Source organism: Pinus tabuliformis, chromosome 5_1, assembly GCF_031772625.1.
Source record: "Pinus tabuliformis cultivar Carrire ecotype Pingquan chromosome 5_1, CPIR1, whole genome shotgun sequence".
Classification (NCBI taxonomy): domain Eukaryota; kingdom Viridiplantae; phylum Streptophyta; class Pinopsida; order Pinales; family Pinaceae; genus Pinus; species Pinus tabuliformis.
Window position 1 is genome coordinate 293,700,027 of NC_142305.1, and position 13,406 is coordinate 293,713,432.

The window sequence follows — 13,406 nt, forward strand, 5'->3', positions numbered from 1 at the left end:
CGTTCTGGCCTTATACCCTAGAGGCTCCTATGTGTGTTGAGTTGTACTTCTGCATTGCATGTTGACCATTTGCACCTTTTGGCCTATAGCCGGCTTCACTTGGACTCGTGTTTAAGCCAACTTTTGACCATGACATCTGCAAAATCAACCTTGCATACCCTTGACTTCTGCAGCTTGACATACCCAGATCCGTGGAAGGAACTTACCTCTGAGTGTCACTAACCAGTTTTTCACCTCCCTGCATTGAGCATAGGAATGTTCCTTTTCCCAGGAACTAGATCATCTGTTTCATCGACACTCGTTCTTTCCACTGTACCATAGCATTCTTTTATTCTTTTTCCGGCTTATCAGAAAAAGACAAAAAAATTAAATATTCCAAAAAGAGCGGGAACAGGGACGTTATTTCCATTTATTGTTGGCAGCTAGAGTCAGTCGTGTCTCCCTTGAACAAAGCACTCAAAGCAAAGTCTCCTCCGCATGGGTGGGATTTAGTTTGACTTAGGTACGCCATAACCTTGTTATCGAGTCAGTTCTCCCCCGATTGGTTATCTCTTCCAATCATATGGAGGGTTCGTTCATGCCTCCTGCATGACGGATTTATACAGATTCATTTTATGCTGCCACATAGTCACATTGAGTCGTGCTTTTGTTCAAGGGAAGTTAGCCTGAGTCGGCCTTTCTGCGGTGTCTCTTGACTCATTTTTCAGTCGGCCATCCCTGGTTGTCAGTGTCATGTCTATCATCACATCAGTTATATTGGTCCTTTACTCGTGTCGGTTTGAGAAGGTCCCCATTGACTTCTTGCTGGCGGGTCTTGTCCTTATCGACGACGACACATTGCTCTGAGGACAGGCCTAGAGCCGCACCCTGGCCCTATTTTCATTATTGATAGGTCACCTTGTGCTCAGCATTGATCAGTATCATGGGTCTTTGACTGAGTGGTTTCCCTTGTGTTCGACATCAGCATACATTATCACACATTGGGATTCGTGCAGTACATTGGTTTCCATTTGACCCTATTGGTGGATACCTCGCCTCTGTGTCGGCTTTCATTATTGGTTGGTTCAGAGGGTTTCTGCCGTGCGCTAGCCACATCTTGTGTACGCCGGAAACGTACTTCGGTTGGGTTACTACATCTTTTTCGTCCGATTCCTTCCACATTATTGGCCTACGGGTTACACTCGCGCTAGATTGATGGAGGATGCCTTAATGCCTTCCTTCTAGCGGATCTTTCCCTATCGACTCCAACTCATTGCTCTGGGGCAAAGATCTAGAGTCCATTTGGCAGTACCTTGGGGTTTGCAGTCATTAGTGGTAGATTCCTCGCTATCGACAGTGGGAAACCATCATTGTCTCCTGATTGATAGATTCTTACAGGTGTTCGACTTCAGCTCATCCATTCACACTTGTTAGATTGTACTGGGTACCTTGACGCTCATTATCATTATCGGTGAGTAGTCTCGCGTTTGTTAACGGTATACATCAATGACCGGTAATCAAACGATTTCTCACATGGTCGACTTCAGATCATTTATTCCCATGGTGTAGAAATGTACCACGGCGGTCGGTGAAGACCTCAGGTTGTATCAGCATTCATTGGTTCACTTGACAGTTGCTCCTGTTACTGCTAGTTGATACCACTCCACCTTATATGTTGCAGTCAGTCACGGCGACATCCTATATGCTGGCACCTGAGTTTGCAGTGTGGTACCATCCTATTCCATCATGTTCAGGTGGTACCGTTTTTTGGGATCAGTCTTTGATATCAGTGATCCGTTGCATCTTTCAGCATCATTGACAGTCTTATATGTGATATTCAGACATGTACTTACTCATTATGATCAGATGATCCATTATGTATTTTCCAGTCATTTATACTTGTATACTTAGTGGATCCGCTTGTACTTGATATGCGGACATGCTTTACTTTTCCTGAGCATGGGTATGCCCGCCTCAGACGGTGTTTCTTTTTGACCTCTTTTCGGTGGCTTGGCAGGCTGAATTCTGGTGAAGTCCTCCTCAGTTTTTCGGCAGAATTCCTTTCCTTGTGCTTACTTAATATATTTCGGCCATCATGTTCCCCTTCTGACCTCATATATTAGGGGGCATCTGTTATAGCTCCAAATCCCACTCTTATGGTTTGTGATGCTGCACTCATGGCCTAGGGAAACCCCTCCTTCCAGACCTGGTCCAAAATTTTAAAAAACAGTGTTTTATTCCCTATACGCGACATTGCCCTGAGTTAAACGCGTGTACACGCGGGTCTGTCATACCCAACCCGCGTGTATCTATTAAAACACTTAAAAAATATATAATTTCCTCTTTTTCGAGCGGTGATCGCGGGTTTACCTGCTGGATCACCTGTTAGTGCCCGTGGCCCAACTGTTCCCAACCAACTCCTAACTAAAAAACTACTTTGGAGAGGGTATAAAAAGACATCAATGGGAAGGCCAAGGGGAGAGAGAAAGGAGAGCAAGATTATTATGCTGAGATTTTTCCCTTAGATCAGGTCTGAAGTCCTTGGTGCTGTCTGCACTTCCCCCATCTTGCATAGGAAACCCTTGTTTCCATGTGTATTGGTGATCATTCATCCTTGGTATCATCATTGGAGTAGGACTTGGAAGGAGCTCTTGTCGGAAGCTTGAGGCTGGAACGAATCCGGGAGGAAGCTTGCTTGGAGCCTGCTGAAGGTGTTCAGGTGATATCTTTCTGATATCTGTACTTTATTTGCCTTTATTTATAAAGAAACACGTCTTTGTTCCCGAATAATCTTTCTTTATGCTTATGAAATTCTTGTGTTGAATTCTTGTGAAAGTGGTTACTTAAAGATCTTTTATAACTAACTTTATAGCATGAAGATGATTTATACATAAGTATTTGTACAGGTACTGTTGTGTTCTTTGATTTGTTTGTCTTGCAGGTCAAAGGAAGAAGAAGGGAACTCCAAGGAGGGTTTGCACCCTAACGGTCTTCTCGAACGTAAGACCATTGGTATGTGCCCTAAACCTTAGAATTTGCTTAAAAGTAAAGATGATGGCTGTGTGTGTGTTTCTTTAAATAAGCAATTTTCAGTCTGGTAGAGTCTTAGCCCAAAGGACCCTAGGGGTACTTTCCCTTCAACCATACATTCTTGTATGAGAGAGAAAAATTCCAAAGAGGATAGAGACAACAATATAGAAAGGAAACAACTCATAATAAAACCCAACAGGATCTTTCAATAATTCTCGATAGAGATTCGAATTGCTTTCATATTCCTTATTAAGAAAACTTCCCCATTGAATTGACACAAGAGTATAGGCCGCAGAGAGCGAGTGGTGAAAAGGGCGAAGAGAAATAACATACCCGATTTTGTTGGACATGACACTAAGGGAACCGATAGCACTAGGGTAACCAATCAGCAAGGCCTCCCTCTCGAACAACCACAAGCGACCCATGAACACTATACCAATATTAGAGGTGAGAACCACGAAACATACGCCTGAGAATGAAGAGAGGCCACCCCCTAGCGTCCTTAATAAGGTGACGCTCTGGCTAGTGTCATCGACATTAATTGCATGCATGTGTGTTGCCACCATGCCTTCCTTACCAAATGTGTGAGGGCTATGGTGAAGTCACCCTCTGGCCCTTACAATCTTAATCTTACACATGACTCAGATCCCGACGAGACCTTTCTGCTGGTACACACCTTGATCGGGGAAAATAAGGTGGGGAGTTGAACCAGTGACTTAATATCTAGAAATGCCTTAATATAGCACCCGATCACAGTCTATCCAAGACCTCATGGACTGAACTTCTTAATTGAATTTAATTATTTTATATGTTTTTTTTTTAATTTATCATAATTTTTTATTTTAATTTATTTATCAATTTGTTATTTATATGAAATCATTAATATTATTTTTTTTCCATTTTTATTTATTTATAAATTTAATAAAATATATTTAAAAAAATTCAATATAATTATTCAAAATAATAAGATTTTATTAAATTTATTTTAAAATATGATAAAAAAATCATATAACCGGGCTAATATAAAAAATAAAAAAATTATAATTATTTAATTTTAAAATAATATAATTATTTAAATAATAATATAGTAAAAATTCAATTAAAAACTTTCCTTTATTTCTCGTGATATTAACTATGTATTTGACGAGGCATAGGCCTATAAATAAACGCAAAGAAATATTTTCCATTATATGTGGTTTAAAATGATTTATTTTATTATATTATATAAAATTTTATATAAGGTTTTTGTTGTTGATGATTAGGGTTAATTTTTAGAAGAAAATAAGATTTTTTTTCTATGATATGATATGTTTTTTAAAATGATTTATTTTATTATATTATATACAGTTTTAGGTAAAGTTTTGTTGTTGTTGATTAAGGTTATGTTAAGTGGTTAGAAAAAATGATTTAGGATTCAACTTTTAGAGAATATATATATAAAGTCATATGGGTCTAGTGGGTTTGAAACACTTGTTCGGTCTACTTGGGCCATACAAAAACTCGGTGTGGTTATTCTTGCTGGGTGCAATTATCCCTGTGATAGTACTGTGGAGTTTAAGCAAGTTATTCCCCAAAGTAGAATGGTTGAAATTGATCAACATACTAGTGCTTTTGGGTGGTTTTGCCAGCATGCCTCCTGCAACTCCTGTCAACATTGGTACATGGATTGTCATTGGGAGCATCTTCAATTATTTCATATTTCGATTGCGGAAAGGGTGGTGGCAGAGATACAATTATGTTTTATCAGCATCTATGGATGCAGGCACAACATTCATGGGAGTGCTTCTCTACTTTAGTTTGGGTAGTGAAAACAAGGGGATCAAGTGGTGGGGAACAGAAATAGATCACTGTCCACTTGCTTCCTGTCCAACTGCACCTGGAATCTCTGTCAAAGGTTGTCCTCTTTTCTGACCCCACATATGCCTAATGACACCTCTGCATTCACTTGTAGATTTGTGTACTTCAATCAAATGCAACTCTTTCAGTGGCTTTGCCCATGCCCCTTTTTTGTTCATTTGGGACTCAAATCTTTGGCAGGCAAAAATACTTGACAAATTCAACACAGAGCACAACAAAATCTAATTCAAATAATGGTAAAACTAGTAAATTTATTTACAGGATTGTTTTGATACCATGTGACTTTGATATGTAAGTGCTCTATGCAATTTTGAATTATATGTCAAATATTTTTGACAAATTCAACACAGAGCACAACAAAATTTAATTCAAATAATGGTAAAACCAGTAAATTTATTTACAGGATTGTTTTGATACCATGTGAATTTGATATGTAAGTGCTCTATTCGATTTTGAATTATATGTGAAATATATATGAGGGGAAAATTCAGAGCTTTAAAGTAATAATGATTGGCGGATTGCTAAGAAATGCCTTATCCATGTACCTGAGTGCTAAATGTATTGATTTTAATATCCTATTAGTATTATTTCTAGCAATATTCCTTCTATACTTTTGGCATAGGAGTCGATCTTCAGGTATTGTTGTCCATTCATAATAACTTCTTGTTCATAATTGCCATAGTGATTTTAATATCCTATTAGTATTATTACTAGCAATATTCCTTCTATATTTTTGGCATAGGAGTCGATCTTCAGGTATTATTGTCCATTCATAATAACGTCTTGTTCATAATTGCCATAGTTTAGCAGATACAGCTTGCCTTCCCAATAGTAGCACACCGAGGTATTGTTGTCCATTCATAATAACTTCTTGTTCATAATTGCCATAGTTCAGCGGATACAACTTGCCTTCCCAATAGTAGCACACCCATGAGACAGAGGCAGAAGGTGTGGTTAGTCCCCACTAATTGAAATGGAAGCCCATATGGGACCCTATATGCAGCGAAGATTGCATTTTCCCAACAACACTACCATGACCCCCCTATAACAGGAGTTGTTGTTAGTGCAGGTTCATTCTACCATTCCAGGAAAGACTACTCTATTAGTCCCATTGCCTTAGTTCGGCCTATAGCCTTTCTTAGCGCATGCATGAAGAGCTCCATCCATGTCAATAAGCCTTTTGACACTATCTGATCTTATCCATTCAGTTGTTGAGCTTTAGTTCCCCATGGCCTCTAAACAAGGTTGTTTTGTCTTGCCCTTATTGCCTTAGTTGAATTCTAGTAAGCTTGCATGGAGAAGTTTCACTTGTCATTGTAACAAAACAAAAAATCTCTATGTTTAGGCCAATAATAATAGTACCTTTAGTGATTGGTCTTGGATTTTGATTATGCTGTTTAAATATGGGCATATTCTCACTTGAACAATTTTGATGCATCCTATCGAGAGATCAACAAGGTATTTCACATTATAAAAAGGAATCAGTCACATAATTAGTACAGGAAAGAGTTGCAGAGTGATCAAGCATGTACTAAGCAAAATTATTGAACTGAAGACATCCTTGTAAGATGAGCACCTCTATTTATAGTGTTGTGATTGCAAACATTATGCACAAAATAGCCTAATAGTCTTGATTCTTCACCTACTTATTTCTATCCTCACCAAATGACATTTGAAGAGAATGAAATTAACTTGAATTAAATCCCCTTACATAATAGTTTTCCAAAGAGTTGAAAAGGTTAATTTTGATTGGTTAAGTTCTTTGGAAAACATTAATTTTGATTGGTTAAGTTCTTCTGGGCTGGACTGTGAAAAAATGGGTAGTTGGTTGGCCTCATTCAAACCCCATATCGCTATTCTTGCAGCTCAGGCATGCATTGCAGGAATGAATATCATTACCATAATTTCTCTGGAAAATGGAATGAACCATTTTGTCTATGTAGCTTACACAAAAGCTATTGCAACAATGGTGATCACACGGGGTATGTAGATTACCTGAACCAGGGTTTCTGTAATCCAATAATCTTTTGTGTTATGCAAATCCCATTAAGGCAATCTCTAGCACAAAAAGAGTGAAAGGGTCAGCCCAGTAATCATATGTCCCTGCTAGAGGAATGACACCAGTTTTGAACCAGGGAAGTGCGGTCTCCTGTGGGATTAGCCCAAGGTTGCCTAATATTTCAGGAGCAATGGCTCCAACTACAAGGAGCATTACTACAAGGAGCATTGTGTATCGATTGTTCATGATTTCTCCATAAGCAAGCCAACCTGGTTCGACAAAACCTCCAGGTCCTTTAGGATCCATCAAGCCCAACAAATCAAATCCAAAGTCACCAGGAAGCCTGTAATTACCCAAATATATTCAAATAATTAAAAGAAGAATCACCATTCTAAATATATTAATATCGCATGAATGACCAGCCTAAGGAGATGTTTACAGTAGCAGGTGAGCGTATTTGCCTTTGACTACACGTAATCAATTTATGAGAGATTCTTCAACGTAAATCACATAGAATATCATTTGTCGACGCGTTTCGAACCAACTAGTGTGGTTCATCGTCAGGACAAGTTGAAGAAAAAGATCTAGCTATGCAATTTAAATAATATGCGCAGAGACCCCCAACGGCTATCTTCTCCAACAACTAATTTTGACTATGTAATTACACGTAATCAACATAATTAGCTAATTTTTTGCTAATGTTTTGAAGTTATCGGAATTGGGCGATGGTTTATATAGAAACTTAACAGTTTTATGGATTTGGAACTTTTATTAAATTGATTGACAATTTGAGTAAAAAAAAAAATTCCGCTATGGAAATTTGTTCAAAATTTCTATCAAGTTCTTATCCAAAAACAGATTCACTGTACTAGAAGATTATCTTATTGTGCCAAATCCTTTTGAAATAACAACTCATTGGCCAGTGAACCCTAATCCAATGATCATGGCAGTAACAGGTGAGACCGCCCCATTTGATTATCCCAAACAGATGGGCAGAAATGTAAGTTTTGAATGACTCTGGCAAACAGTTTTGAAATGCTAAGGTCTCCAATGCTCCGCAACTCCAGTAAAAAATGGCAAAGCAAAATGACAAATAGTTGAATGCTGCTCTTGACTAGGGACTCCTCATAAAAATGACTAAGCCAAAAGCATTTTCGTCAATCCTTCTAATTTGTAAACCTCCATGATTGTCTAGAATATGGCCTGGTTTGGCCCAGAGACACAAGACAATAACAGAGCTTCGCTACCCTTCTCAGTTTTCTCCTGGTGGAAAGTTTGGATATTTTATTTATAGGGATAGAAAATTGCCCTTTTTGTAATTATGAAGGAATTACAATTGCTCCTTTCTAGTTACTTAGTATCAAGAAGAGAAAAAAAGGCAACACTGATTTTAGAGTCTGTCTTTCGTGGAAGATCATTACAAAGTTTGCTCAACTCGAACAGGGCAGTTCTCTCATTTTCACTCACCTATACTGACTAAGTATTTAAAGAATTTCGTCATCTTACAAACTTTCTGAAGATGTTAACTATTTACTGTATTATTGGAAGATATGATGGTTTGGTCGCAGACAACTTTTTCTCTCTTTCCATTTTTCGCTGCAAGATCTCCTCCTCACACGAACAAAAGGAAGACAACAGACAACTTCTCGTTCACTAATCTCATTAAGAACCATAGGTAGAGGCACCACCATAGACGAGGGTAGCAGTTGCTAGTGTTTACCTTTCATCAGTCATGAGTGGAAATCCAACCAGACAAAATGAAATTGCATTAGACAACTTCATGCAATTGGTCACTCCGGACACAGATATGTGATTCCACTGCAATATCTCCTCCTCGCACCAGCAAAAGGAAGACAACAGACAACTCCTCGTTCAACAAATATTTCTCTGAAGTATGAAGCAACACTTCATTTCCATTTAAAAAGTGCTATGTCATTGCTAGTTAACAAATGTTATGTTTCTAGACACAAGTGCTCTGTTTCTGGGCAAACGCTCAGTTTATTACTACGATTCAAGAAGGATTCATAACGGATATGGTTACTGCATCACTATAAATTTCTGAAAGAGTGGAATACCTTATTCAAACCAAGATTCTAACAATTATGAAATTTATGTAATATTAACTTAATGCTTACATTGATCATATAGTTAACATTCATTAGAGATTTGGAGAGAGTGGTGATGAACAGGCTACACTCTGCGACCTAGGGTTTCTGTAACACCCTGCAACGGAGAATTTTAACCATCTCTACCGCCGCCCTCCGTTCGCCCTCCATACTATAGCAAAAGACAGCCAGCAAAGCCAAACCGACAATGGATTACCATCGGGGGGGGGCCTCAAAGCCCTCCCCGTCGCCTGTAACGGAGCCGCCACCGGAGAATACGACAAAGCCAAGGGATCCAGATGAAGACTCTATTGATAAAGATACCCCCATGTAAGAGACGACAAAAGCCCCTGCAGAACAGTCAGACAAATGCAGTGCAGAACCAGAAGAACAGCAAAGGCAACAGATACCGCCCAATGTCACCTCAGTGACATGCAAGCCCATAGCGGCTAAAAGACCCAAAATAGAACTTCCCAGCCATAGAATCAATGAACGCATCCAGTACATGCACGACCATGCGCTCATTGGAAAATTTATTGGATTTTGGCCGACTCAAAAAGTTCTGCAAGGATGGATCTCTACCAAATGGAAACCCAAGGGACACGTCTCCCTACAGCTAGGACTAAAAGGGTTCTTCACAGAAATATTCTTCTGCATCGAAGATTGGAACAGGATCATGGATGAAGGTCCCTATTTCTTCAACTCAGCTGGTTTGTACTTAAGGTCTTGGGTAGAGAGATTTAACCGTGACAAGGAGGATCTCAGTTGGGCACCTGTATGGATTAGGATGTACTCTCTCCCATCAGAATACTGGGACGAAGAATCGCTAAGAGAAATAGGCAAGGGGCTGGGGGAGTTTGTAAAAATAGCTGAAGAAACGAAGCTGAGTAGATACACATCATATGCACGTATGTGTGTATTCATGCGCCTGGATCAAGCCCTCCCGGACTCGGTAAGTCTCTTCCATGATGACTATGAATGGATACAGCCTTTGGATTATGAACATGTTCCCTTCCATTGTCGTAAGTGTCATGCCCATGGGCATCTTTTCCGAGACTGCCCTCTAAATGTCAAGCCCCAAGCCGCTGACCCCTCAGACAAAATGGCTCAGGATGGATTCACCAAAGTTGTCCATCGCAAGAGATCGCACAAAAGACCTTCCATTGGGAAGAAACCCCTACTGAACGAAACCTCCATCCCCTCTACAAGCAACAACTTTGAGGTTCTAGCAAAATCTTCTGAAGATATTCCTCAAATCTCTCAGCCAAATCTCAAGTTGATCATTCCATCCTCATCCCTTCCACCGTCGAGTTCCTCGCCCAAACCCCTGCCCCAAAAAGAAATTCCTAAAACTCCTGAGACAACCCGCAAGGATCCTGATCGAAAACTTATTGAGATGGATGTTGATGGATTCCCCAACCAACTCCCGCCTCTTACTATCACATCGACAGAAACCAGTCAGACGCAACACATGGATGAAGAGCCAGAAAGCATAGATCTGAGAGGACTTGACATCTTCGAGCTTGAGCAAGTTTGTAAAAAGAAAGACTACGACAAGATACAAGAGCACCAAATCAGTACAATGGAAGTCATTATCTCAAGGGCTTACCAACAACAACTAGGCATACAGCCAGGCAGTCAGTGGGATGGAAGCTTCCTTCCTAAAGACTCCAAAAAACGCGGAAGAAAGACGGATCTTCAAAGAACAATAGCAATAGGGAAAATCCTGGTAGACTCAGGCAGATATGCTAAGCTGACTAAGTACTACAAATCCACCACCAATAGTGAACCATGAAGCTCACCTCATGGAACATAAGAGGGCTCAACAGCCCCGGGAAACTCAGGATGATAAAAAACATGATAAAACAGGAGCAACCCCAAATTTTCTTATTGCAGGAAACGAAATTATGCAACAGCAACACTTTGGGCAACATTCTTTCCAGAGCTTGGCCGGGTTGTCAACTAGTAGTGGTGGATGCTTCGGGGGCCTCCGGAGGACTGGCTATTGCTTGGAACACACAAGCTATAACGCTTTCAGATTTTCATGCTTCCCATCATATCATTCAGGCTACCTTTCATATAATTAGCACCAACATTCATGGTCATCTGACAAATGTTTACTTCCCACAGGAGATAGGGAAATTTTTTTCTCTTCTAGATACAGTACAAGTGTTAAATCTCAATAGAAACCATCCACTGTGGATCATGGGCGGCGATTATAACATGATCACCAAATTGGAGGAAAAGCGGGGAGGAGATGCCAAGCTGGACCTGGAAAATCAACACTTTAAAGAATTCATCCAAAATAATCTGCTAATTGATCTACAATTTTGCAATGGAATGCACACATGGAGCAATCGCAGGGCGGCAAGCATCACATTGCTTCCAAACTAGACAGATTTCTCATCTCTGACAATGCTGTGCATCTGGGGGGCGACATCACGGCTTCAATTCTTCCATTTGCATGCTCTTACCATTGGCCCATCGCCATTCAATGGCAAAGACCAGGAAACTCGATCAGGCATCCATTCCGATTCGAAGCGTTCTGGCTTACACACCTCGCTTTCAAAGACTTCATTAATTCAACTTGGAAAAATTTCCAGGCGCCTCAAGGTTCCAAAATGTTCCAGTTTCAACAGAAACTCAAATTCCTGAAATCCCAAATCAAACAATGGAATCAAGAGATTTTCGGCAACATATTCCAGGCTCAACAAGAACTAAACAAAGTTATGAAAGATCTATAGGAACAAATTATAATAGATGGATATAAGGATGGGTTTTTGGAGAAAGAGAAGCACATTCACAATCAACTGGAGGAGAGAAGACGGCAGGAAGAAATCCTATGGAAGCAAAAATCAAGGATTAGATGGCTGAAAGAAGGAGAAAGGAACACCAAATACTTCCACAGAACAACAATTCAAAGAAGAATGCACAATACAATCTCTTTCATTCAAAAACCAGGAGGGGAAAGAGTGGAAAATCATGCAGAGATCGAACAGGAGTTCATCAATCACTTCCAGGAAGTCCATCAGGAACCCCAGATTGATAGACTTCCTGCCATAGAAAGGATCACCCAAAATGTGCCGAAAATTGTCACAGAAGAACACAACCAACTCCTTTTGTGACCAGTCATGCCTCAGGAGGTGGATATGGCAATGAAACAGCTCAAGGAGGGCAAAGCCCCTGGTCTGGATGGATTCACCACTACTTTCTTCCACACCTTCTGGGACCTCATAAAAGAAGAAGTATGGCAAGTGGTGGAAGAATCACGGTCCTTTCATTGGCTTTTGCCTTCCCTAAACTCAACTTTCATCGCCCTCATACCGAAAGAAGAGAACATTAGCACTCCGGATAAATTTCGACCAATTGCGCTTTGCAACGTCATCTACAAGGTGATATCTAAAGTCATTGCCAATAGGTTGAAGCCGCTCTTACCCCTGCTCATATCGCCTGAACAAGATGGATACGTAGAAGGAAGACAAATCTTGGATGGCATCATTCTCACGCATGAAATCATACACTCCCTCAAGCACTCCAAACAGGCAGGTATGATTCTTAAGATTGATCTTTCCAAAGCCTTTGATAAGTTGAGTTGGTCTTACATGCAAGAAATGTTAATTGCCTTTGGTTTCTCCCCTACTTGGAATCGTTGGGTTCTAAGTCTAATCTCATCTACTTTCTTCTCCATTCTCATTAATAGCATCCCCTCTTGTCCTTTCAATCCCTCCAGAGGTATTAGACAGGGGGACCCCCTCTCCCCTTTTATATTTGTTCTAATGGCAGAAGGTTTAGGATGCCATATCAAGCAAGCCCTCATATCCCATCGCCTCAACGGTTTATCCATTCACAACTCTTCATCCATTACTCATCAACAGTTCGTTGATGACAATATTCTTTTTGTGTACCCCTCTATTCAAGAAGCCTCCCTTTACAAATCCCTTCTGAATGACTTCTCTGAAGCTTCAGGCGTGAATGTAAACACGTTCAAATCGCAAATCTTCTTCTATCATACTCCCCCTGTTAATCAATTTGCCATTGCTCCTATCCTGGGCTTCTCCATAGCCTCCCTTCCTTCCAAATACCTTGGAGCCCCCCTCACAGACTCCGCCATCAAGCACGCCTCATGTAAATCGCTCCTTGAAAAACTGGAATCTCGCCTCTCCTTATGGACGCACAAGACCCTGAACATTGCCAGTAGATTAGTACTGATCAAAGTAGTGCTTTAGGCAATGCCTCTCTACCTCTTCTCAATCTTGGCAGCGCCTAAATGCATCCTCAAAAAAATCAAAGCTCTTCAACGCAATTTTCTCTGGGGCGCAACAGGTACAAATTGCAAGTGGGCCTTAGTAAAATGGACCACTGTTTGCAAGCCAAAAGAACAAGGGGGAATAGGGCTGCGAGACCCCAGTCAAAGCAACGCAATCATGGGCGCAAAA